Below are 25100 nucleotides of genomic sequence, written 5' to 3' on the forward strand. Positions count from 1 at the left end.
AGAGTGGGTCCCATTGAGGCAGAGTGGGTCCCGTTGGGACAGAGTGGGTCCCACTGAGGCAGAGTGGGTCCCGTCGGGGACAGAGTGGGTCCCAACGGGACAGACTGGGTCCCATTGAGGCACAGTGGGCCCCACTGGGACAGAGTAGGTCCCATTGAGGCAGAGTGGGTCCCAACGGGGAAAGAGTGGGTCCCTTTGAGGCAGAGTGGGTCCCATTGGGACAGAGTGGGTTCCATTGAGGCAGAGTGGGTCCCATTGAGGCAGAGTGGGTCCCAACGGGGACAGAGTGAGTCCCATTGAGGCAGAGTAGGTCCCAACGGGGCAGAGTAGGTCCCATTGAGGCAGAGTGGGTCCCAACGGGGACAGAGTGGGTTACATTGAGGCAGAGTGGGTCCCAACGGGACAGACTGGGTCCCATTGAGGCACAGTGGGCCCCATTGGGAAAGAGTGGGTCCCATTGAGGCAGAGTGGGTCCCAACGGGGACAGAGTGGGTCCCAACGGGGCAGAGTGGGTCCCTTTGAGGCAGAGTGGGTCCCAACGGGGAGAGTGAGTCCCTTTGAGGCAGAGTGGGTCCCATTGAGGCAGAGTGGGTCCCAACGGGGACAGAGTGGGTCCCATTGGGACAGAGTGGGTCCCATTGGGACACAGTGGGTCCCATCGGGGACAGAGTGGGTCCCATTGGGACAGAGTGGGTCCCAACGGGGCAGAGTGAGTCCCTTTGAGGCAGAGTGGGTCCCGTTGGGACAGAGTGGGTCCCACTGAGGCAGAGTGGGTCCCAACGGGGACAGAGTGGGTCCCGTTGGGACAGAGTGGGACCCACTAAGGCAGAGTGGGTCCCATTGAGGCAGAGTGGGTCCCGTCGGGGACAGAGTGGGTCCCAACGGGACAGACTGGGTCCCATTGAGGCACAGTGGGTCCCAACGGGGACAGAGTGGGTCCCATTGAGGCAGAGTGGGTCCCATTGAGGCAGAGTGGGTCCCATTGAGGCAGAGTGGGTCCCATTGAGGCAGAGTGGGTCCCATTGAGGCAGAGTGGGTTCCATTGAGGCAGAGTGGGTCCCATTGAGGCAGAGTGGGTCCCATTTAGGCAGAGTGGGTCCCGTTGGGACAGAGTGGGTCCCAACGGGACAGAGTGGGTCCCAACGGGACAGAGGGGTCCCACTGAGGCAGAGTGGGTCCCGTCGGGGACAGAGTGGGTCCCAACGGGACAGACTGGGTCCCATTGAGGCACAGTGGGCCCCATTGGGACAGAGTGGGTCCCATTGAGGCAGAGTGGGTCCCAACGGGACAGAGTGGGTCCCATTGGGACAGAGTTGGTCCCTACGGGGACAGAGTGGGTCCCATTGAGGCAGAGTGGGTCCCAACAGGGACAGAGTGGGTCCCTTTGAGGCAGAGTGGTCCCATTGAGGCAGAGTGGGTCCCATTGAGGCAGAGCGGGTCCCATTGAGGCAGAGTAGGTCCCAACGGGGCAGAGTGGGTCCCATTGAGGCAGAGTGGGTCCCATTGATGCAGAGTGGTTTCCCAACGGGGCAGAGAGGGTCCCATTGGGACAGAGTGGTCCCATTGAGGCAGAGTGGGTCCCATTGAGGCAGAGTAGGTCCCAACGGGGTAGAGTGGGTCCCATTGAGGCAGAGTGGGTCCCAACGGGGACAGAGTGGGTCCCATTGAGGCAGAGTGGGTCCCAACGGGGCAGAGAGGGTCCCTTTGAGGCAGAGTGGGTCCCATTGGGACAGAGTGGGTCCCATTGAGGCAGAGTGGGTCCCATTGAGGAAGAGTGGATCCCATTGAGGCAGAGTAGGTCCCAACGGGGCAGAGTGAGTCCCATTGAGGCAGAGTGGGTCCCATCGGGACAGAGTGGTTCCCAACGGGACAGAGTGGGTCCCATTGAGGCAGAGTGGGTCCCAACGGGGACAGAGTGGGTCCCAACGGGGCAGAGTGGGTCCCTTTGAGGCAGAGTGGGTCCCGTTGGGACAGAGTGGGTCCCAACGGGGACAGAATGGGTCCCATTGGGACAGAGTGGGTCCATTGAGCCAGAGTGGGTCCCAACGGGGACAGAGTGGGTCCCATTGAGCCAGAGTGGGTCCCAACGGGGACAGAGTGGGTCCCATTGAGGCATAGTGGGTCCCATTGAGGCAGAGTGGGTCCCATTGAGGCAGAGTAGGTCCCAACGGGGCAGAGTGGGTCCCATTGAGGCAGAGTGGGTCCCAACGGGGCAGAGTGGGTCCCGTTGGGACAGAGTGGGTCCCATTGAGCTAGAGTGGGTCCCAACGGGGCAGAGTGGGTCCCGTTGGGACAGAGTGGGTCCCATTGAGGCATAGTGGGTCCCATTTGGACAGAGTGGGTCCCATTGAGGCAGAGTGGGTCCCATTGAGGCAGAGTAGGTCCCAACGGGGCAGAGTGGGTCCCATTGAGGCAGAGTGGGTCCCAACGGGCAGAGTGGGTCCCGTTGGGACAGAGTGGGTCCCATTGAGCTAGAGTGGGTCCCAACGGGGCAGAGTGGGTCCCGTTGGGACAGAGTGGGTCCCATTGAGCTAGAGTGGGTCCCAACGGGACAGTGGGTTCCATTGAGGCAGAGTGGGTCCCAACGGGGCAGACTGGGTCCCATTGAGGCAGAGTGGATCCCAACGGGGACAGAGTGGGTCCCATTGAGACAGAGTGGGTCCCATTGAGGCAGAGTGGGTCCCAACGGGGCAGACTGGGTCCCAATGAGGCAAAGTGGGTCCCATCGGGAACAGAGGGGGTCCCATTGAGGCAGAGTGGGTCCCAACGGGGCAGATTTTTGCTTTGACCAGCCTGCTCATCTAGATGGACCCAATCAGGTCCACAGTTCAGTCACTGAACTGATTCACTGATCTGATCAGATCCTCTGTTCTGAATCAGTTCTTGACTGCTGGTTAAACGTCCTGCCGAATTTTCTGCTCAGAAACAAACCGCCAAACGGTGAAAAGGTCAAAGGTGGCTGGTTCTGTGGGTCGAGCTTGTCAGAACCGTTGAGCCTGGAGTCGCCTGATGGAGGCAGACGGCCTAAATAAAGGCCAGGAAGTGAGCTGGAGCTGGAAGGCTAAGCTGCTAATTGGCTTACTGGAAGCTGCTTGTTTACTTCTGCTGGATCCCCAGCTCCTCACTTGGACTGTTACCGGGTTCTGGTTCTGTCTGGTAAGGTACCAGATTCTCTTACCTCTGCTTCGGCGGCCCGGATCCGTCAGACCTCCAAACAGGAAGTCCCACTTCGCCCTGGCGATCTTCTGGGACCGACGAGACGAAGGGCTGGATGGAGCAATCCGGTCCGACTGCAGGAGAGAAACCAGAGACATGAAATCAAGTTCAATAACACCGGGTTCAACTGCAGCAGAACCAGGAAACCGAACCCGGATCAGTCCGTCTTTAACATTAGGAACCAAGGTCAGTTTTATGAACAAACAGGAAGTTCCCATCATCACAGCTTCCTGCTGAAGGAGAAGGTTCTGAAAGACCCAAAAGAACCGCATGGAACATACAGGAACATCCCAGATCTTTGACCAAAGGTCAACAGAACTGACATAAAATGCTGGGATTTATTAGTTTCAACAGGAAATTTCTCATCAGAGGTCAGAGGTCACATGTTGTATCATCCAAGGATCCATCCTTCTAATTCAATATCTATAAGGCCCCACTGGGTCAGATTACAACAGAAAATAAGATCAGTTACCAAAACGACACAGAAGCCACACAGCTCTACATTATGTTGTCACCAGGTGACCTTTGACCCCATCCAATCACTGAACAGATGCAGAGAACAGATCAGTTATTATTGGACCTAAAGCGGAATGATCTAGAGTTCTGATCTCTAGATCATTTTCTAGATCTAGAGCTCTAGATCTAGAGCTCTAGATCTAGATCACCTTCAGTTCTTCAAGTTTGAAACCAGAGATCAGGCTGACTTCTGACCTGAACCTTCAGAACCACATAAAGACGGTTCCAAACTGGGCCTTCTACCAGCTGCAGAGCATTTCCAGGACCAGAGACTAAAGTCTCAGATCAGAAAAACTCATCCAGGCTTTGATTCCTGCAACTAGAACCAATCACTCAGGTTCTAGTTCTGCTCTGCATCCCCTACCAAAACCAAATATGGAGAAGCAGCATTCATCTTCTATGCACCACAGATCTGGAACAACTTCAACAATAGTAAATGATGTTTGTCCTGATAGAGAGGACGGACAGCAGATCAAGTGCTGCCCTTCCCAACCCGGGCAGAGAGGAACCACCAGGAGGTTCAGTGGTTCCTGAGGAAAACATCTAAATATGATTGTTTCTAATAAAGTTTTATTGAGATCTGAGGTCATGTGACATTATTCTCTGACATTCTGTTCAAACACCGTGGACCAGTCCCGCCTCTCCCGCCCTGTCCAGCCAACCTGCATCCCAGAACCACCGTCCGCAGTGCCGTGACTGGACTGGCTGGAGGTTTCAGGGGACACGCTGTGTCCCAGGCTTCCTGTGACCCCACTGGAGCTGGAGGACAAAGTCCCCGGGGGGGCACCATGATCCTGAGTCTCTTTCTGATTCTTGGACATTCCCAGAACCAGCAGCTGGCACTCCTGGGCTAGCTGTTTATGGACTCCTCGATCGTCTGGTCTACAGCATTGATCGCTGCTCTCACTGTGAACTCCAAAGACGACTGATGGACAGTTTTGTCCTTTGGAGGTCCATCTCCCCAGCGGACACTCTGCCCTCTGGCTGGATGTGTTGCTTCTGGGGACCTCGGGGCTGGATGCTGATGACCAGTCCAGCAGATCATCATGCTGCCTCTGCTCCAGGACCAGAGGTCTATGGTCGCTTGTGAGCTGAGTCGACTGGTACCGGTGCAAAGTTGGACCCATCTTTAGTTGGTGACGATGTCCACATCAGTCGGGGATCCAACATGGGCGACCTGGAAGCCGGTAACTGATCCAACTTACTTAGCAAGGCAGGAGACACTGGTGGAGCTCTTTTGGATAACCCAGGAGAAATGCATCCTGGTTTCGTTTGCGGTACCAGTGTTTCTGGTTTCCGATTCTGGTTCCAGTTCTCCATCTGCAAAGCCTCAAGGGAGATTGCCAGAGAGGAGATTCTTTTGGTAACGTTCCTGAATGTTTGGGACTCTCAGATCTCACAGAATCAGCATCAGAGGGAGTTGGAGAGGGGGTCCATTTGTACAGTCTGTCTGCAGAACCAACAGAGATTCTGTTGCACTCTCCAAGAACCTTACAATCCAGATCAGAGATGGAGTATGGAGAGATGCTCTTCCTGTCACTGATGGGACTGTTTGCATCGCTCGTTCTGCTGCTACAGCGGGACGGATGGTACGGACTCCTACTGCGGGGATCGCTGGAGCTGAAGCTCACAGGTTCTGCTGCAGGATGACTGGAGCTGGTCCTGGTACCAAGACTGTGGTAGGAGCTCCCAGCTTGGTGCTCAGTCCTAAAAGGAGTCTCATGCTGAATGTCTGTGGGTCTTCCTGCAGGTAACGGAGGGTGAAATTTATTGAGCAACCTATGACTGTCTTCATGCAGCCAGGACTTCTGTGGGCTTCGAGTAGGACCTTGGGGTCGGGTCATTGAGTAAAAAGAATCTCCTGTTTGAGCACATAAGCGGTCAGATGCAGGACTTCTGGGTAATCCGTTCACTGAACCATGACAGAACCTTCGATCCATCTCCAGGAACTCAGTCCTTGACGGTAGGGTAAGAGTACTTCGGGACAGGACAGGTGATCCACCCAAAGACCGGCAGCGAGGAGACTGAGAAGGTCGAGGTAAAGATGGACTGTGGCTCCCTGAAGCATGGCCTGCAACCTGCGTCTTAGTTCTGGAGACCCAAACTCCTCTAAGGCCCGGTAGGTAGCATCTCTGGCCACTGCATCCATGGTTGCCTTTGATAAGTAGGGTTGTCCCCGTGAGGAGTCCCTCCTCGGCTGCTGTTGGTGGCTGTTGCCAGGTAAGGTTTCATCTCCGTACCACATTGGGTCACTCATCCTCTTCTTCAGATGAGCAGCAAGCTGCTGGCCCTCTGATCTTCTGTTAGCATCCTGTTGGTGTCCAGCCATGCTGCTGACGCTGCCTTTCTCTATGTATCCAAAGGACACCAAAGACATCCGTCCATCTTCTTCCACCATCTCTGGGACCTCACAAGACCTGGGACAGGTGGTGTAGGTGGAGGGCACAGTCAGCCAGGGTGAAGATGTAGACGATTGAAAGGAGGGATCAAAATTTTCATCCAAAGTTTCCTGATGGTGGAACTGGGCTGCAGAGGAGTGAGGGTTCTGGAGCTGGAAGCTGACTGAATGCCTAGAAGACTTAGGGGAGCAGTGGTTTGCCCTTGGCGAACGGCGCGGTATCTCCGGCGAAAGATCTGGACTCCGATTGGGACTGGAGTGGCTGGAGCTCCTTTGGGAGGTAGAGACGAGATCTGGACACTGCAGCATCAACTGGTTGGTTCCACCATCGCCTCGCTCCAGGAACATCTCGTCCTCTTCTGAAACGGACCGGACTTCCACATAGAGGTGGAGAACTTTACCTGGCTGAGACATGGTGGCCACTTTAGCAACCTGCTCCTTCCTGCTAGCTAAATACTCAGTGAGCTGCTGGACTTCCATGAACCCTGCAGAACCCTGAAGCCTATGGTGCTTAGTCGAGAGAGCAGCAGGTCCATTGTCCATAAGCTTCTACAACCTGCAGCGAGAAAAACAAACCGAAAAAAAAAAATCTGTCAACTTTTCAACTCATCAAGTCATTGAGCTCAAATTTTTCCGTGTTTGAGACTGAATTAAAATACGTTCTTTAGACCCAGTGGTCTAAATCCACATGGACCACAGGTTGGAGTTCTCAGCTGCATCCTTCACTCCCTGTCTAGATCCTTCACTTCCTGTCTAGATCCTTCACTTCCTGTCTAGATGCTTCACTTCCTGTCTAGATCCTTCACTTCCTGTCTAGATGCTTCACTTCCTGTCTAGATCCTTCACTTCCTGTCTAGCACCTTCACTTCCTGTCTAGATCCTTCACTTCCTATCTAGATCTTTCACTTCCTGTCTAGTACCTTCACTTCCTGTCTAGGTCCTTCACTTCCTGCCTAGATCCTTCACTTCCTGCCTAGATCCTTCACTTCCTGTCTAGATCCTTCATTTCCTGTCTAGTACCTTCACTTCCTGTCTAGTTCCTTCACTTCCTGTCTAGATCCTTCACTTCCTGTCTAGATCCTTCACTTCCTATCTAGATCTTTCACTTCCTATCTAGATCCTTCACTTCTTGTCTAGTACCGTCACTTCCTGCCTAGATCCTTCACTTCCTGCCTAGATCCTTCACTTCCTGCCTAGATCCTTCACTTCCTGTCTAGATCCTTCACTTCCTCCCTAGATCCTTCACTTCCTGTCTAGTACCTTCACTTCCTGCCTAGATCCTTCACTTCCTGCCTGCCTAGATCCTTCACTTCCTGCCTAGATCCTTTACTTCCTGTCTAGATCCTTCACTTCCTGTCTAGATCCTTCACTTCCTGTCTAGTACCTTCACTTCCTGTCTAGATCCTTCACTTCCTGTCTAGATCCTTCACTTCCTGTCTAGATCCTTCACTTCCTGTCCAGATACTTTGATCTGACTGACAGGACATAAAACTTATTGTTAACTTTATTTCCTGTGTGACATCTGAGTCGATGTGTTCTTATCAGACGCTGACCTCTGACCCCGGCTTACAGCCATACTGGTCCCTGACCATAGAGACGGGCCAGAAACAGGAAACCTTCAGGAAACAGGAAGAGGCTGAGGAGTTAAACTCTCCTTAGAATAGTCAGCTACATGAACTGGACAGAAACCGGGTCAAACCAGAACCAAGGTCCAAACAACAAACAGGACCCTTAAGGTGGACTGCAGATTCCAGACCACCTTAAGAGACACCAGGAAGGTTTGGATCCCAGGAGGAGCAGAAGATTTTCTCTGAGTGTGTGTGTGTGTGTGTGTGTGTGTGTGTGTGTGTGTGTGTGTGTGTGTGCGTGTGTGTGTGTGTGTGTGTGTGTGTGTATACTCTTGGTCTGATAAGCAGTTAGCCCTACTTTTCTTGGACTCTGCTAATAGGATTCCCTCACCACCCCCTCCTCCTCCCAGCATGCATCATTCAGGGGCTGACACACACACACACACACACACACGCATCCCTACGCATGCAGCTGTAACCTTACCTGAGTGTCCTCTGTCCTCGCTGCTGCAGTGACGTCTCCTGTGTTGCCGTGGTAACCTCCGTTCCTGCTTCCTCTCCTCAGTAACCTGGTCTTTCTCGTCCTCTTCGTTCTCCTCTTCCTCTCTGAACACTTGTTGTCTGCAGCAGAGCCGGCTCATCGTGGATTTACAGACTCCTCCTCTTCCTCCAAAACCTGATAGCTCCGCCCACCTTCCCACTAGCCAATGAGCAAGTGAGTTGGCTGCTTCAGCCAATGACTGAGTGGAGGGGGCGGGGCTACAGACCTGATCAGGAAACACAAACACTCTGATCAATGGACTGTGATGTCACTGTGCTGCATTCTGATTGGCTAAGGGTGTCTCACCAGGCAGAACCAATCAGATGCAAGCTGGCACCAATCAACCCAGCCGAGTCCCTGATTGGTCAGAACGAGACGCCACCAACCACACTAGCAGAAAGCAAGCTTACCTGAGATGAGCTGAGGTCAGAGGTCACTGAAGAAAGCTGGAAGTGAAAGCAGATGTCAGGTTGATGACTTCTGGTTTCTGCAGAACATCTGATCCCAGGTTAACGTTCTCATTAGGGTCGCCGGGGTCACCTGGAGCTTCCGGTGGACTCTCTGGTAGCTATGGTGACTCCCTCCTTTTGGGCCCATCGGGGGCTCCTGTGGTTCTGATTGGTTCTTCTGGACGGTAGTTGAGTCATTGCTGTTTCAGACGGTTATTCCCTCTGGTCCTGGATGCTTCACTTCACCCAGGTGTTATGACGTGTTACATAGCAACAAGGTGTGTTATATTTTTACATCAGCATCTCAAAACTGAAATTACATTTGAACTTTGACCCCAGATCCTGAGGACCTTCATGGATGCAGAGAGACAAAGGACGTTAAAAACCATCTCTAACATTTTTCTGTCCCGACAGATTTAAAGAGGAGCAGCAAAAGCAAAGGAGGTGGATCAGCAGAGGAACAGGAAAATGGTTTCTGCTGTCAGGGCTTTTTCTGATTTGCTGCAGCACTGACTGCTGACATGTTTAACTATTGAGGTGAATCTGTGAGAGGAGATCAGGTTTATTGGCCCAGTTTAAAATCAATGACTGATCATTGATTGTTTGCTGTGATGTGTTTGTAAACAAACCCAATTCAAACACAAAGATTACGCCATATTGTAGCCATGGTAACAAGGTAATTAAGATGGTTCTTGAAACTTTTACAAAGTAAACGTCCTAATTAAATCATAATAGTTTTTTTTCTCAGCTGAATTCATTAAATAAAATTTAATAACATCGTCAATCTCTATAAATGATGCCACAGCTTTAGATCTATAGTCTGTCTTACAATTAGACCATTAGTAGGGGCCCCCGAATGTCTGGGGGCCCCTGAATGTCTGGGGGCTCCCCGAATGTCTGGGGGCCCCTGAATGTCTGGGGGCCCCAGAATGTCTGGGGGCCCCTGAATGTCTGGGGGCCCCTGAATGCCTGGGGGCCCCTGACGGGCCCCGACCAGCAGCTACTGAGTTCTCCTTGCCTTCATATCCCGTCTTATTATTCTAGATCTTGAGGTTCTAACATAGAAAACATGATATAGAGTTAAACCCTTTGAGCTTTTTGATCTATAAATCATCTGCAGCCAAGTTGTTCTAGAAATTAAATTATTAGGGCTTCATTGGTAAAATTAGTTAATTTGCTTCATTGGCAGCAAATTAATGTATTTCATAACTTCATGACCTTTGACCTTCTCTCCTCTGGCCTGTTTAACAGATACCGTCTCAGATCAGCAGCAGAAACAGAAACTTTATTCCTATGGGGAAAATAGATTTCACATCATGACAGTGATATAGTAAGATCCAATTAGGTGATGGATCAATAGGGTTTGTTCTGTGTTTAAAGATCTTGTTCAATTGGGCCCTTTAAGCCTGGCCCTCCAAAGGTCTCTGCACGGCCCTGACCTCTGGGAAAACAAAGAATTGATCAAATAAATTGAATAAAAGCTGAAACTAAAAACTTTAACAGAAATTTTCCCCAAAAATGAAGTTGAATATTGGACAATTAAAAAAACGACCCAAGAAAAGGTTTAAATAGAAACAAAGAACTGTAGCATGAGAGAGAGCAGCAGGTGAGGAAGAGGAGGAGCAGCCTCAGCTCTTCCTCTGACTGGACCCTGAAACCAGCTGAGCATCATGATCAGAACCAGTCCTATTAAACACTTCCTGTGGTCATCAGCAGTTCGTCTCTGATTGGCTCAGCTCGGACTTCATCTGATTCAAACAGTCTTCTAAAGGTCACTGGACCTCCTGAAAGGTCACTGGACCTCCTGAAAGGTCACTGGACCTCCTGAAAGGTCACTGGACCCCCTGAAAGGTCATTGGACCTCCTGCATCCCAGAACCGGGCGGATGGAGCCGGTCCAGTTCGGCATCTTTCTATAAAAAACATCTGTCTTATTTGTTCAATTATTATTGGAAATACCTTTTTAAAGAAGAAGCTCCTCTTTATGCTCCATTGAACATTCGTTTCTGTCGCTTCTCAGCTTGATTCGGGAGCAAATATCTCCTTTCAAAAACTGGGCTTTTTACTATTTTACAGTAATGTTCGGAGCCGAGCTGCACTCTGTGTGCTGTTTGACATTATTCTGTCTAATGAAAGTGTGTTTTATGATTCGGCTGGCAGTTGAGCTCTGAATGCTGAACTTAAATGCGGACTTTTCCAGGATCTCCTGGTCGCTGCTGGAGGCGCTCAGCAGGATGGATCGTCTCTTCAACAACACCAGGGTTTGGAAAAGTGGAAGCTTTACTTCCAGAAAAAGTTCTTTAGTGCAGTTAAGTCAGCGCCGAATTGTTCCGGAACAACTTTCATACCGACGCAGACTGAACCGGAGTTCTGCCGCAGGTTTAATCCAGTAAACATGGGAATAAACCGAAATCTTGAAGTTTTTTAACCGAGTTCTGCGCAGCGGTGTCTTACCTCCAGCAGCGGACAGAAGCTGGGGCCTCAGCGGCTCTCAGCGGCCGCTGGAAGAGCACAGAAGTGCCGATATGGACTCGCCCTGCAGGTCCATGCCCGGTACTGGTGTCGGTACCGTTCAGAGAGGGCAGCTGGGGATGTGACGGTAATCTGCGTTGCTCCGCGGGGAGAGAGAGCAGAACCGGGCTGGGAGCGGGAGAACGGCCCGCTGGTTCCGTTCGGCGCTCCGCCGGACCTCCGCTTCACGCACCGGAATTTTTATTTGATTTTATTGATATTTCCCAGGCACTTTAGTTTACCTTCTCCACGGTGACTTCAACTTCCGCATCGTTTGCGTGACGTAACGTAACGTCAGGTTCGACTAACCAATCAGAGAACAGACAAAACGTTTTTTTTTTTTAACACAATTGAATTTGTGTTTTAAAAACATTTGATTGTTTTCAGGAAGGAGCTCAGAAATGATTGAAAATGAACATGTTAATACTTCATATTTAACCTAAATCCGCCTATAACAGTGATCCTGGTGACCTTTTTCCTGATCCTGACCCTGACCCTATCCCTGACCCTGACCTGACGTGACCCTCCTGCTGAACAGTGAAAGGAGCCCAGCTTCAGAAAGCTGCAGTTCCTGCCGCGCGCCAGCAGGGGGCGCTCATTCCCCACCTTCAGGATCTGTCCGGTTTTACATAGAAGATCTTCAACACAAAGATTAATATCAGATTACAATGATCAAAGGAAACATATTGGTGTTAAGATGCTGCGATCTACAAAGTAAAATAAATCAAACTTCATACATACTGTAAATGAGTAAAGTAAAAACTAATGAGTGCCTTTTAAAATAAACAAACTACCATTTTGTTAACCTGCAAAAATATTTGAAATATGTATAGTAAAGGGCCTGTTACAGCAAAAAGTAAAAATATAACAGGATCTGCTTATGAGATAAAGTTAGATCTCTGAAGAGTTTTCTGATCATTACAATGAAGAGGCAGTGTATGTTTTTGTCAGATTCTTTGAAATTAATAAATGAGGGATTTTTTCCCTCCATTTCATCTTGTGGACATCATATTTTATTAGAATTATAAATGTAGATGTATTCTACATTTACTTTGAAGAAAAGCCTGAATTGTTGAGACAAAATGAAACTTTTTGTTGTTTGCGTGAAGAGCAGAACGTTTCTGGGTTTTTCTGATCTCGCCTGTCGCCGGTTCTGGTTCTGGGAGAAAAGGATCCGAATGGGACCGAAGAGACGCTGCAGACAATCCTTCAAGCTTCACCTCTTCCTCTTCTCTCTTGATCTCTGAGAATAAATGATTTTCCATTTACTCCAATTTTTCTAAATAAAATGTTCAAAATTTCTCAGTCTCAGTGTTTCACTATTGGCTCATAAGAAATTTATTTTACAATTAAAAACAAGAAATATTTTATCAAAATTGAAAATATTTTTGTTTTTTATAGTAAAAATTTTTCTTTCCAAATTTTTCTTTCAGGAATTTTGGCAGATTGGAACCAAACGTCTCCGTCTGGTTTCATCATCAGAACCTCGGCCAACTCTTCCTGCTGCTCTGGTGATGTCACCGTTTACCTGAGCTGGGTCACCATGAGGTCACCAGGAGGTCACCTGGGGGTCACCGGGTCACCGCAGCACGTCTTTCCAGCCACAGAACCCAGTGCTGTGAATCTGATTTGCCTGAACTCTGACCCTGGGTCGGCACCGGTGTGCCTGGTTCTGGTCGGACCCGGCTGGATCGCAGTGAGGCATCCTGGAAATGTTTCAGATCCAGCTTCACGTTTTCCTGAGCCGATCTCAGGACCTCCAGTTTCATCTGCCGACCCTTTGAGGCCCCCGGACCACGTGTTGGACACCATGCTATACATATATGAAAGCTTTAAACTCTGAGATGATTCATTTCCGGTTCAGCAGCAGCTTTGATTGTTTTCAGGTTCTCTATGAAGCAAATCATCGATGAGATGAAAATCAATTTCATCTCGTCCTGCTGATGTCAGACGCGTACGGACCGGTGACGTCACCAGTTGAATGAGCGACCCGCCGCGGCTCACCTGCAGGCCCCGCCCGAGGCTTTATAATGCGGCCAGGTGAGGCGCAGACCGCAGGAGCTCCAGGATTTGGTGACGATGCTGCAGATGAACGATCGGAGCTCCAGCTGCGGCTGGCGGCCTTCAGCTTCGAGACGCGCTTCGATGAGCGAGGAGCGATCCAGTGGATGCAGGAGAACTGGTGAGAGCTGCTCTTCTTCTTCTCTGGGGTCACCCAGCGGGGTCAGAGGGTCGGGAGAAAGAACGTCTAAATTAAAGTTCCGGACTCCATTAAGAATCTCCACTACTTTAAATAATACCGATTTAAATTTAGAACACTACAACCATCTGAAATGATTCGGGTGATTTAACTACTGACCCAGTCCAGACTTTGTTTCGGCTGACCCAGTCGGAACCGAGAGGTCCGTATTAAGGCGCAGTTTCACCGAAAGCGGTTTGTTTCAATGGAAACTATTCCAGTGAATCAGTTGCTACAGCAACACAGTCAGTCTCCTCTCATGTGTTTTCTGAGGGCGCTGTGGGCCTTTACGGGTCCATTCCTCAAGCCGAATGGAGGAAGTGACGTCACTATTTCAGATGAAGATGAAATATAGTTTAGAAAATTGAGGTTGAGAACTGAACGGCCTAAAATCTGAAAATGTCCCGATGTATGAATGAGTTTCGGTGCTGGACTGAGTCAGCCTGAGGCGTGCTGTCATTGGAAGGCGGCGGCCGTTACGTCACAGACCCGGAATGTAGTGATTGGTGGATCCGGTCGGACCGGTTCCTGTCCTGATGAAACCTGGACGGAATATGCTGGAATGTCCGCCCCGCCGGAAGTACATCAAAACATGTTTACAATGTTAGCTACCCTGACGTCACAGTTTGTGGAGAAGTCACGTGATGGTATTTAATAGGATTTTCTTAATGGACAGAACCACCAGGACTTGGTTCTGGTCAAAGGGGGTTGTGTTTCAGAACCTGGAAGGTTTTTCACGATGTTCTGATGGGTCTCAGCGGGTCTTCTGGTTCTGATGGTTCTGATGGTTCTTCTGTCCCGCAGGAACAAGTCGTTCATGTTCAGCGCGCTGTACGCCGCCCTGGTGTTCGAGGTCAGCACTTCATGAAGCCTCGGCCCAAACTGAACCTGCGGCTGCCGCTGGTCCTCTGGTCGCTGAGCCTGGCCCTGTTCAGGTAAGAACACCTGGAACCTGCAGCAGGTGATGCAGCAGCAGCTCCATCTGGCCAGAGTCCATCCAGAACCAGTAGAAACCAGGCGGAACGCCGCCTCTGTCCAGACCACGCCCGTCTCCACCCGGATTCCTGGATGGGCGAGTGACTGCTGCTGATTCATTGCCATGGCAACAGGCCCACACCTGCAGCTCAGGTGCGAGTGGAGGTGTCGGTTCGGCTCGGCTGGTTCAGGACAAACCGACCCGTGACCCGCCTCATCACATTAATATCAACCAGAGGTCGTGGTTCGGATTCCCGCTGGGCGGGTCGGATGTCGGACCGGTTCTGAGATCAGATGATGTCATCAGGATCAGCTGCTGTGGCTTCCTGTCCTGATGGCTCTGCTTCCCGTTCTGTCCTCAGCATCATCGGAGCGGTCCGGACCGGGTTCTACATGCTGCACATCCTGAGCGCCAGCGGCTTCCGACGCTCCATCTGCGACCAGAGCTTCTACAACGGACCCGTCAGCAAGTTCCTACGCCTTCGTCCTCAGCAAGGCTCCAGAACTCGGTCAGTTTGATCCTCAGTCTGAACGTAAACGGACCAGAACATCAGGGTTCAGTTCTATGAGTGGACCGGCTCGGTTTGGGCACATTAAAATGTTCTGGAAGATGAAAGTGAAGGTTAACCGGGTCCAAAGCTGCATTAATTCTGACCATGTACCAACATGTAGCCACACCTTCTCCAACACTGGAGTCAACTTTTAGCTTAGCGCTCTGGCTAACTATGAACGTTTAGCGCAGTTAAACGTTCATAAACTTATTTTCCCAGATAAATCCTAAAGAGCTAATTTTCTTGACTGTTAAACTTTAATTAAGAAAACATCAGTTCAGATTTTTATTGTCTGTATTGTAGAAAAATCTACTCATTCAAGTAGATATTTATATTTATGCTCTTATTTTGAAGGGGGTGAAGACAGTTTGCAGTTCATACCTTAGTGCTTTAGCATTAGATTAGCTTCCACTAGCTAACATATTGGAGCAGTGCATTAGCAGAAGTGATGTCTGATTAGCGGTTTTGGGTTAGCGCAGCGCTAAGCGCCATTAAAGTCATTAATGTCTTTTTGTTTTCCGTCTCCAAGGCGACACGGCGTTCGTGGTGCTCAGGAAGCAGAAGCTGCTCTTCCTCCACTGGTACCACCACATCACGGTGCTGCTCTACTCCTGGTACTCCTACAAAGACATGGTGGCCGGCGGCGGCTGGTTCATGACCATGAACTACACCGTGCACGCGCTCATGTACAGCTACTACGCCGCGCGCGCCGCCGGCTTCCGCGTGCCCCGCCCCTTCGCTGTGGTCATCACCAGTGCCCAGATCGCCCAGATGGCGATGGGCCTGACGGTGAGCGGCCTGGTGTACCGCTGGATGCAGCAGGGCACTGTCCGTCCCGCTTGGACAACATCACCTGGGCCTCCATCATGTACCTCAGCTACCTGCTGCTCTTCTGCAACTTCTTCTACCAGAACTACCTGCGGCGCGAAGCCAAGGACAAGACCCAGTAGGACAAGACCCAGTAGGACAAGACCCAGTAGGACAAGACCCAGTAGGACAGGACCCAGTAGGACAAGACCCAGTAGGACCCAGTAGGACAGGACCCAGTAGGACAGGACCCAGTAGGACAGGACCCAGTAGGACAGGACCAGTAGGACAGGACCCAGTAGGACAAGACCCAGTAGGACAGGACCCAGTAGGACAAGACCCAGTAGGACAGGACCCAGTAGGACAGGACCCAGTAGGACAAGACCCAGTAGGACAGGACCCAGTAGGACAAGACCCAGTAGGACAAGACCCAGTAGGACCCAGTAGGACAGGACCCAGTAGGACAAGACCCAGTAGGACAAGACCCAGTAGGACAGGACCCAGTAGGACAGGACCCAGTAGGACAAGACCCAGTAGGACAAGACCCAGTAGGACAGGACCCAGTAGGACAAGACCCAGTAGGACCCAGTAGGACAGGACCCAGTAGGACAGGACCCAGTAGGACAAGACCCAGTAGGACAGGACCCAGTAGGACAGGACCCAGTAGGACAAGACCCAGTAGGACAGGACCCAGTAGGACAGGACCCAGTAGGACAGGACCCAGTAGGACAAGACCCAGTAGGACAGGACCAGTAGGACAGGACCCAGTAGGACAAGACCCAGTAGGACCCAGTAGGACAAGACCCAGTAGGGGACAGGACCAGTAGGACAGGACCCAGTAGGACTGGAGCAGAACATGCAGTTTATTTATGTCTGGGAATGAAGGAGCGTTTCTGGACCTGCTGGTTCCTGCCTGCAGGTCCAAACATGGTTCCGATCTAAAGAGACATGAAGCTCAGCTGAACAGACATTGGAAATATTCATGTTATTTGACTAAATTTATCAGCTTGGGACACAGAAAATGTTCTGAACCATTTTTACCTTCAGCTGATTTCCAAAATATTTCAAACATGTAAAAATATAATCGGAACCATTGGAACCCGTCTGGTCCGATTCACTGGTTCTGGCTGAACCCAGGTTGGCTGGAGAAAGTAAACCGGGTCAGAACTGGAACTTAAACTTTTAATCTGTAAATATTTCCATCAGTTTGTCTATAAAATGTCAAACTTCTGATTCAGGAACCGATCCAAAAGAACCGGTTCAGATCCAGCTCCTGGTTTTAAGGCGGTATGAAGGCAGCTGATTGGCTGCTGGAAGGTCACATGTCTCATGGGACTAAACTCCTGTTGGGACCTCGCGTTTTGGAGCTGGTTCTGGTCGGTGTGATTGTGGAAACGGGTCGGAGTTCTGAAGGAAACCAGCAGCTGACGTCACAGCTGGTTTCCATGACGAAAATGATCACCTGGACGATTTCCTGGAGGGAAGTTGGGATATTTATGTTTATTTATTGTGTAAAAATGTAATAAATGTCTTTTTCCATTTGTGCATTTTGGGTTTTTCTAGTTCGGTTTTTCGGCATCAAACAGAATCTGAGATCATTTGAAATATTTTCAGGATCTGGAGCGATAAACCTGATCAATACAGATTATTTACTGCAGCTGCTGGTTTAAATCTGGAATAATGAACATCAACCAGAACCAACTCAGGAGAAAACCAGAACTCAGTAATTACATCCTCACTTCCACCACAAGGAATCAGTAAGTCAGGTTTATATGGAGCCGGTCCGGGTCCGGAGCCGGGATCTGGTCCGGGTCCGGGTCCGGAGCCGGGATCTGGTCCGGGTCCGGGTCCGGAGCCGGGATCTGGTCCGGGTCCGGGTCCGGAGCCGGGATCTGGTCCGGGTCCGGGTCCGGAGCCGGGATCTGGTCCGGGTCCGGGTCCGGAGCCGGGATCTGGTCCGGGTCCGGGTCCGGAGCCGGGATCTGGTCCGGGTCCGGTCCGGAGCCGGGATCTGGTCCGGGTCCGGGTCCGGAGCCGGGATCTGGTCCGGGTCCGGGTCCGGAGCCGGGATCTGGTCCGGGTCCGGGTCCGGAGCCGGGATCTGGTCCGGGTCCGGGTCCGGAGCCGGGATCTGGTCCGGGTCCGGGTCCGGAGCCGGGATCTGGTCCGGGTCCGGGTCCGGAGCCGGGATCTGGTCCGGGTCCGGGTCCGGAGCCGGGATCTGGTCCGGGTCCGGAGCCGGAGCCGGTCCGGGTCTGAATGAATTTCATCCCATCTGTTCAAACAAACTTTAATGTTCCAGTTCAGTGTGTTGTGACTGACGGAGCGCCCCCTGCTGCAGCCAGTGGTCACTGCAGGTCTAACATCAAATCTCTCATTAAAGTTTCATTTTCAGGGTTTTTTCTGTATTTTCAGAAGCCTTTAAACACATTCAGACTAAAACAGTTTTAAAGTTAATCCTCCATTTGACTTTTGAAATCAAATATTTTATTTTCTTAAATGTGCTGAAAAGTTATGTTGCATATTACATTTCCGTCAATCTGTGTCAGAAATCTGAAATTAGACTCAATTCATCTGTTTTGCTCAGAACATCCAGATAATTACAATTATGAGAAAAGATTTCCACGACTGAAATCTGGTAATATTACAGCAAAATGTTCATAAGCATCAAATCAAAAATCAGCAGACAAAGAATCACATCCCATAATTTCATATTGATAACAGACGATAAAATGTCATTTTGTGAAGTGTCTCATCTGAGTGGAGTTCTTGTATGTAACTATTCATCCTCAAACATCTTCATCACTGTTTATTTCTTAATTATTTCTTTATTTTGTTTGAAATTCAGTTCAAAAAGTTTCTGGTTCGTTTTTAATTTCATCCAATTAAAAACCTTTAAAGCCCCTCAAAAGGAAAAGTGCTGCAGAATAAACCAGGCAGTAATGATACACATTGATAGGATGAAACCACGCGGCGTTTCGCCCAGAATATGAACATCTAACTCTAAAAAGTGTATTTGGGCTGTAGTTAATGTTATGGCCTTTTTTACATTAACCTGACTTAATTGTTTGGCTTTAGTTATGTCAACTTACTTTCATGAGTTCAATTAACTTAAAAGACACACATTTCATCTAAAACAAACGGTTAACTTTGAGTTGACGTGAACCAATTAAGTTGAATGCAGTTTTACGTCTGACGTCATTACGCAAGCTTTGCCCGAGACAGATCCACTTCTTGTACCGACCGCTTGTGCAGCCGCCATTTCTTCTGACCATCGACTGTCCACCGGATTGTAAAACAGTAAGTATTCTACACATCATGGCAAAATATTATTTAAACGGTGTAAAAATATTAATGACTTTTTCTACCTTTAATTTGAAACAGTTAACTGTTTTTAACGTCGAAGTATCATCAGTTATTTGCTTTGAACACATTTGCTAGTTGTAATTTGCCGCGCTATTCGGCATGTTTGAACTTAACTGCTCTGTTAGTTAGTGAACGTTTATTTTGAGTGTGTACTTTTTATTTGACCCTAAAGAACTTAAATAGCTGGAAGCCGGGTATGTAGTGAAAAACATGAAATGTGATTTAGACTGGAGACGTTCAGGGCTGGTGCTGGTGGACCGAGAACTGCTGGCGTGTTCCGGTCGGAAGCTAGACTGGGTCAAAGTGTGGGAGCAGCTAATGCACTGCAGTGGTGGCCAGATTTTATAACAAGAACTACTGGACAGGTTGATTTTTTATGGGTAATCTTAACGTACAGTTACGGAGGTGTTAGTGTTATATGCAACTAATTTAATGTGACGCAACTGCGCTCTGCTTGTCACTTGTCACCGTGAGCTGCAGTCAGGGAAGCCATTTGTTCCAATTGTCAGCCTGCTTACTGACGACATGATATAAAACGCATAATATCCTGACTGCGCTAATAATCCATAAGATGTCATTTTCTTAAAAAAGCAAAAAACAAAATAAGCAATTCATGTTTGTAGGAACTTTGAGTTAATTTCTCTTTCCCACTCTCCAGGCCTGGAGCCAAGCATCATCAGACCATAGAAGGTAAGCCATATTTGCTTCACTAAGCTTCTAATTTAGAAAAAAAAGTTAAGTTTATTAGTTAATATGCTGTATTGTATCAATAATATGAAAAACATATACTCTAAACTAATTCAAAAATAGTTTCGATAAATAACATCATTTTAAAGTAAAAGGAATAATAGGTGGTCAAAGAACGAGATGAAATTAATTTCCTCCAAAGGGTTGATGAGCTCTCACTCAACATGGGGTCAGAAGCTCAGTCATCTCGGAGAGGCTGAGATTAGAGCTGTTGCTCCTCTACATCCAGTGGAGCCATTTGAGGCGGCTCGCGCATCTGATTAAGATGCCTCCTGGAAGCCTCCCTGGTGATGTTTTCTGGGCACGGCCTGCCAGGAGGAGGCCATTGTAGTGGGACTATGTCACTCAGCTGGGCTGCAAAGTCTTTAGGATTCCAAAAGGTAGGGAGGTGGCTGGGGAGAGGGAAGCTGCCCTTGCAACCCCACTTTTGATTAAGCTGTTAAGAATTAATTATAGTTAAACAACTTTTTGTTTTCCCACCAATATCTAACATTATTTTAATTTCTAACACTTAAAGAGTGGACAGACATAAAAATAGAAAGGCAATGTCATTTTTTGTCCCTCATAGGGAAAATTACATTGCAACAGCAGAAAGTGACAGGCAATTTGTTTACACAAACATACATATACCAATGTGTGTTTTTAAATATGCACACACAGAGAATTAAGAGAAACATACTGTACAACCAGGGCAAAATTACAACCTAAAAATACTTTGGTAGACTTTAAAGTTTAATCCATCCTAAGAAATATGCAATTGAGAAGGACAATTTAAGAGATGTGCAATTTTGCCTAAAATATTTGCAATACTAACAACATGACATTTATTAATATAGAGAATGTTTTTCTAGGATATTAAAAACATACTGTAATAATTATGGTTAAAAATGCATTCAGAATCTATATTTTACCAAACAGATCTCAAGTATTGCATGGGGGTAAGATTGTAACAGTACTCAAAATTGACTCTGCATCCATATTTGTTTAATCTTCCTTGCCTTCAGATTTGGCAACATACATGTAACACAGTTCCTCTCTTATCCTTCTAGTGTTTCACTTCATGTGGAGATGCAAAGACTGCGAGAGCTTGTTTCCCAGAAGATCTGAATTGCTCAAGCACTACAAACTAAACCACAGGCATTATGGACGGGCTATTCATATCCATGCACATATTTAAGTTGCGCATGTAGATTCAAGACCTGGAATGCTTTACTGAACCATTTATCAAGACATCATCCAGTCCACCAAACAGTTAACAATGACTTAACCACATTCAAATGCCCCATTTGTGATTCTAATCAACTTTCCACGGAGAGAGATTTTTTTCAGCATATATTTCAACATCTCAAGAATAAGGAAACAGTCACATGTGTGTTTCAGGACTGTGTTTATCAAACAAATAATTACGAGAACTACAAAAGTCATAAATACAGAAAACATTCTGATGCTAACAATACATTGAAGACTGGGATTACTGAAAAAAAACAATTAGACTGTGGTGAAGAATTGTGCTAGTTTTGGCACTGACATTTTTGATCAGGACAGTACTGTACAAGCTAATCCAAATCCCACATTTAACAGGAATGATTCTGAAAACTTAGAGAGAGATATTGAACTTAAACTTGCATCAGTTCTTCTAAAGTTAGAAAGCACTTATCTTGTTTCAAATGCAGCTATTGATGATCTATTGCAGGAGTTAAACTATTTAATTGGTTCTTTGTCCCTGCCTGTTACATGTAGAACTATAACCCAAATACTACACAATCATCTTTGCCAGTTTGACCCATCAGTTGTTGAAAACCTTGCCAAGGCCCTCTGTGAAACAACCCTGTAAAAAAAAGCAATAGGAGAGAAAGGCTCCCTTTCTAGTGCTTGGAGACGAAAAAAATTCTATAAAGACATTTTAAAGTGGTAGAACCTGAAGAATATATTCTTGATAAAAAAAATAGAAAGTCATTCCAATATGTATCAATCCTAAAGTCTTTGCAGCAAGTTCTGGATTGTGAGGTTATCTTGGATCAGACTGATAACTTAAATAGTCTTAATAAAGTACCACAAAAGAAGTGTTCATGCATATAGGTCTTTCTACGATGGGTCCTTTTTCAGTGAAAACGAGCTTTTGAGTAAGGAGAGAGCATTTCATTAGTATTATATATAGACGATTTCGAAATATGCAACCCTCTCGGGACATCTAAACGAAAACATAAAATTTGTGGTTTATACTGGATTCTTGGAAATTTACCACAGGGGTGTAATTCAAACTTGTCTTCCATTTACCTGGCTGCTTTAATCAAAACAAATGATTTGAAGTGCTATGGTTACGAGAAAGTTTTAGAACCTTTACTTAATGAGCTTGTGATTTTGGAACAAAAAGGGGTCTTTGTCTCAAAGTTGGGGAGAGCTGTAAAAGGCACAGTTCAGTGCGTGGTTGCAGATAATCTTGCTGCCCACAGTATTGGTGGCTTTGTAGAAAACTTCACAGGGTCATACATATGTAGGTTTTGTCTTGCAGTTAAAACAGACATTCAAACTACAGAGGTTAAAACTGGTGCATTTACCTTGAGAACCAAAAGCATTCATGCAGATTGCTTAAAAAGTATCGAGGAACATGAATTGCCAAGTTATCGGGGTGTGAAATCAGCTTCCATTTTATCGCATTTGTTGTATTTTGACATTACCACAGGTCTTCCTCCAGACATTGTACATGACCTGTTTGAAGGAGTTGTTCCTTTTGAACTAGCTTGTGTGTCTGGGTGTTTTGATTAAGAAAAAGTATTTCACTTTGGCATCACTGAATGACGCAATAGCGTCTTTCAACTTTAAGGGTACTGATAGAACTAATCGACCTCAACAAATTTCCCTCCATTTTGAAGCCAAAAAAAGTGTTGGGGGTAATGCACATGAGAATTGGAGTTTGCTCAGATTCTTACTTTTTGTTGATTGGACACAGAGTGCAATATGAGGAGCCAGCTTGGCATATCTTAACAGACTTAAGAGACATTGTTGATCTTGTTGTCTGTCCCATGCACACAGAGGACTCTATTGCCTACCTTGACTTTAAGATCTCAGAACACAGAGCACAATTCCAGGAGGTTTTTCCTAATTGGGACCTTAAACCAAAACACCATTTCTTGGAACATTACCCACAGTTGATTCGCCAGTTTGGTCTTTTAGTAGCCTTATGGTCCATGCGCTTTGAAGCTAAGCATAGTTTTTTTAAAAGAGTTGCAAGAAATATCAAGTGCTTTAAAATGTCCTCTGTACTCTTGCAGACAGACACCAGTATCAGATGGCACATCATTTGCATTTATGTGGTTTTACAAAACCTCATTTGGAAGTTACAAATGTTTTCACAGTAACAACTGATGTTCTTGATAAGGGAATCGTAAATGCTCTCAAACAGATGTTTTCAAATCTGGCCACAGTATGCATGACTAAAAGTGCAACATTTAATGGACTGAAGTATAGATGCGGGATGATCTTGATCCATGGCTCATTGGGAGGATTACCAGAGTTCATTGAAATCATCCAAATGGTGATCCTGGCAAACCAGCTATTCTTTCTGGTCGAAAACTTGAGGGGTGGTATCTTGAGCATTACAGATCTTACAATCTCAAAACATCGTCAGACAAAGAACTGAAACTTGTTGAGCTACAAGACCTAACGGATGTGTACCCGCTGGTAGACTACAAAATTTGAGGAATGCGTCTTGTGACAGTGAAAAGATATGTCCACGTTTTATGGTAATATAAGATTGTACAAAAAATGTAATGCATGTTAGATTTTATTTTTCCTTTATGGCTGAAACTACCTTTTATTTTGTCTTCCCCTCTATAAGCAAATGTCCTAACATTCAACTAATATATGTCATATATTGTGAAGAATTTGAATAGCGGCCTTCATTACTTAACTGTCTTTATGCCCTTTTTTCAGATTGCCATGGCAAGTTCAAAACCTGCAAGACTGAAGGTGATTCTAGGAGAGAGCAACACTGAAAAACTGACTCTTCCAAATGGCATACCAGATTCTCTGGATGATCTTCTCAGCAAGGTGAAGGATACCTTTGGTTTAAAGACCAACATCAGACTGCAATATATGGACAAAGACTTTGGTAATGACTTCTTCAACCTCAGCTCAACTTCTGACCTTGAGGACTTGGGAACAGTCAAGGTGATTCAAGAAGAAGCAGTTCAACCTTTTGTTGATGTCATTGAAACAGCTCCATCTTCTTCTGCAGTTCACTCAGATGACAGCAGTTCTTTAGCTTCAAATGACACTATACTCCTCTCCTCCCTGAATCCTTCTCATCGCGAACAAAACAATGGCCAGCCAACTTTTCCCATTCCCATGTTTTCGTATGACACTGAACGTCAGCTACAGAAGGGGAATTCTGAGTATCAGGCAAAAAACAAAATATTGACAGTCACCCCACGAATGAAGACTGACATCCTAATAGATTAGTAGAAGAGATCTACAGATACAGAGCCAATCCAGAGGACGCACAGTTCTGTGTAGTTGCAGAGGCCTTGATTAAAAAACATCCATGTTTAAAAGAGCCTGGTTCATTCAATGGTTGCTACGGTTGGAAACAAAGGCTGAAGTACAAAATGGGAAACTACAGGACTCTACTCAAGTTTCAGGGATGTCCAGAATTGTCTGTTAACGCACTTAAATCCAAAGCCAGTACTTCAGTGTTTCCCGCTGCAAAAATAAAGAAGCCAAGACGAGCTGAAGCCAACTTCTATCCTTCCTTTCCAGTGGGAGAAACACAAGAAAGTATGGAAAAAGAGAGAATTGAACTCTTGACAGCAATCAAAAAGGAGGAACAATGACAAGGTCATTGCGGAGAAAATGGCTCATACCTTTGCCTACAGGCGTCAGGAGGTGGTGAATGAAGAACCTGGCATAGAGGATTTCAAGGACAGATGGCCTGCCCTGTTCCAACAGAAAGAGGTAGTAATGCAGATTGAGGATTTTTACTTAGATTTTGGAATGATTGGTCAGTATTTACTTTAAGTCATTTTGTAAGATACAAAATAAGTTTTATTTTGTTTCTCAGATTAATGCGGAGTTCCTGAGACTCATGGCTCTTCCCCTTGAGCAGACTTTCTTTGCCAGTTGGACAGGCTCTCAAGTCAGCTGATTAAAGTCATCAAAGCCAAGGGAGGAGCAACACGTGCAAAAATAGCTGGAATCATGAGAATCTATGATGAGGTA

At 47.3% G+C, this 25100-nt stretch overlaps 1 long non-coding RNA gene and 1 pseudogene across 1 annotated transcript; both read left to right on the forward strand.

The window, feature by feature from the left end:
• The first annotated feature begins 13197 nt into the window (after window positions 1-13197).
• Window positions 13198-16013, forward strand: LOC129355928 (elongation of very long chain fatty acids protein 6-like; annotated as a pseudogene).
• Window positions 16014-18814: 2801 nt separating this feature from the next.
• LOC129355945 (uncharacterized) lies at window positions 18815-24098 on the forward strand. Its single transcript, XR_008605337.1, has 3 exons — window positions 18815-19070; window positions 19795-19826; window positions 23817-24098. It is a non-coding gene; the product is annotated as an uncharacterized LOC129355945 (long non-coding RNA).
• Window positions 24099-25100: the final 1002 nt, after the last annotated feature.

This window comes from Poeciliopsis prolifica, unplaced genomic scaffold (assembly GCF_027474105.1).
Source record: "Poeciliopsis prolifica strain line A6 unplaced genomic scaffold, Auburn_PproV2 SCAFFOLD151, whole genome shotgun sequence".
Classification (NCBI taxonomy): domain Eukaryota; kingdom Metazoa; phylum Chordata; class Actinopteri; order Cyprinodontiformes; family Poeciliidae; genus Poeciliopsis; species Poeciliopsis prolifica.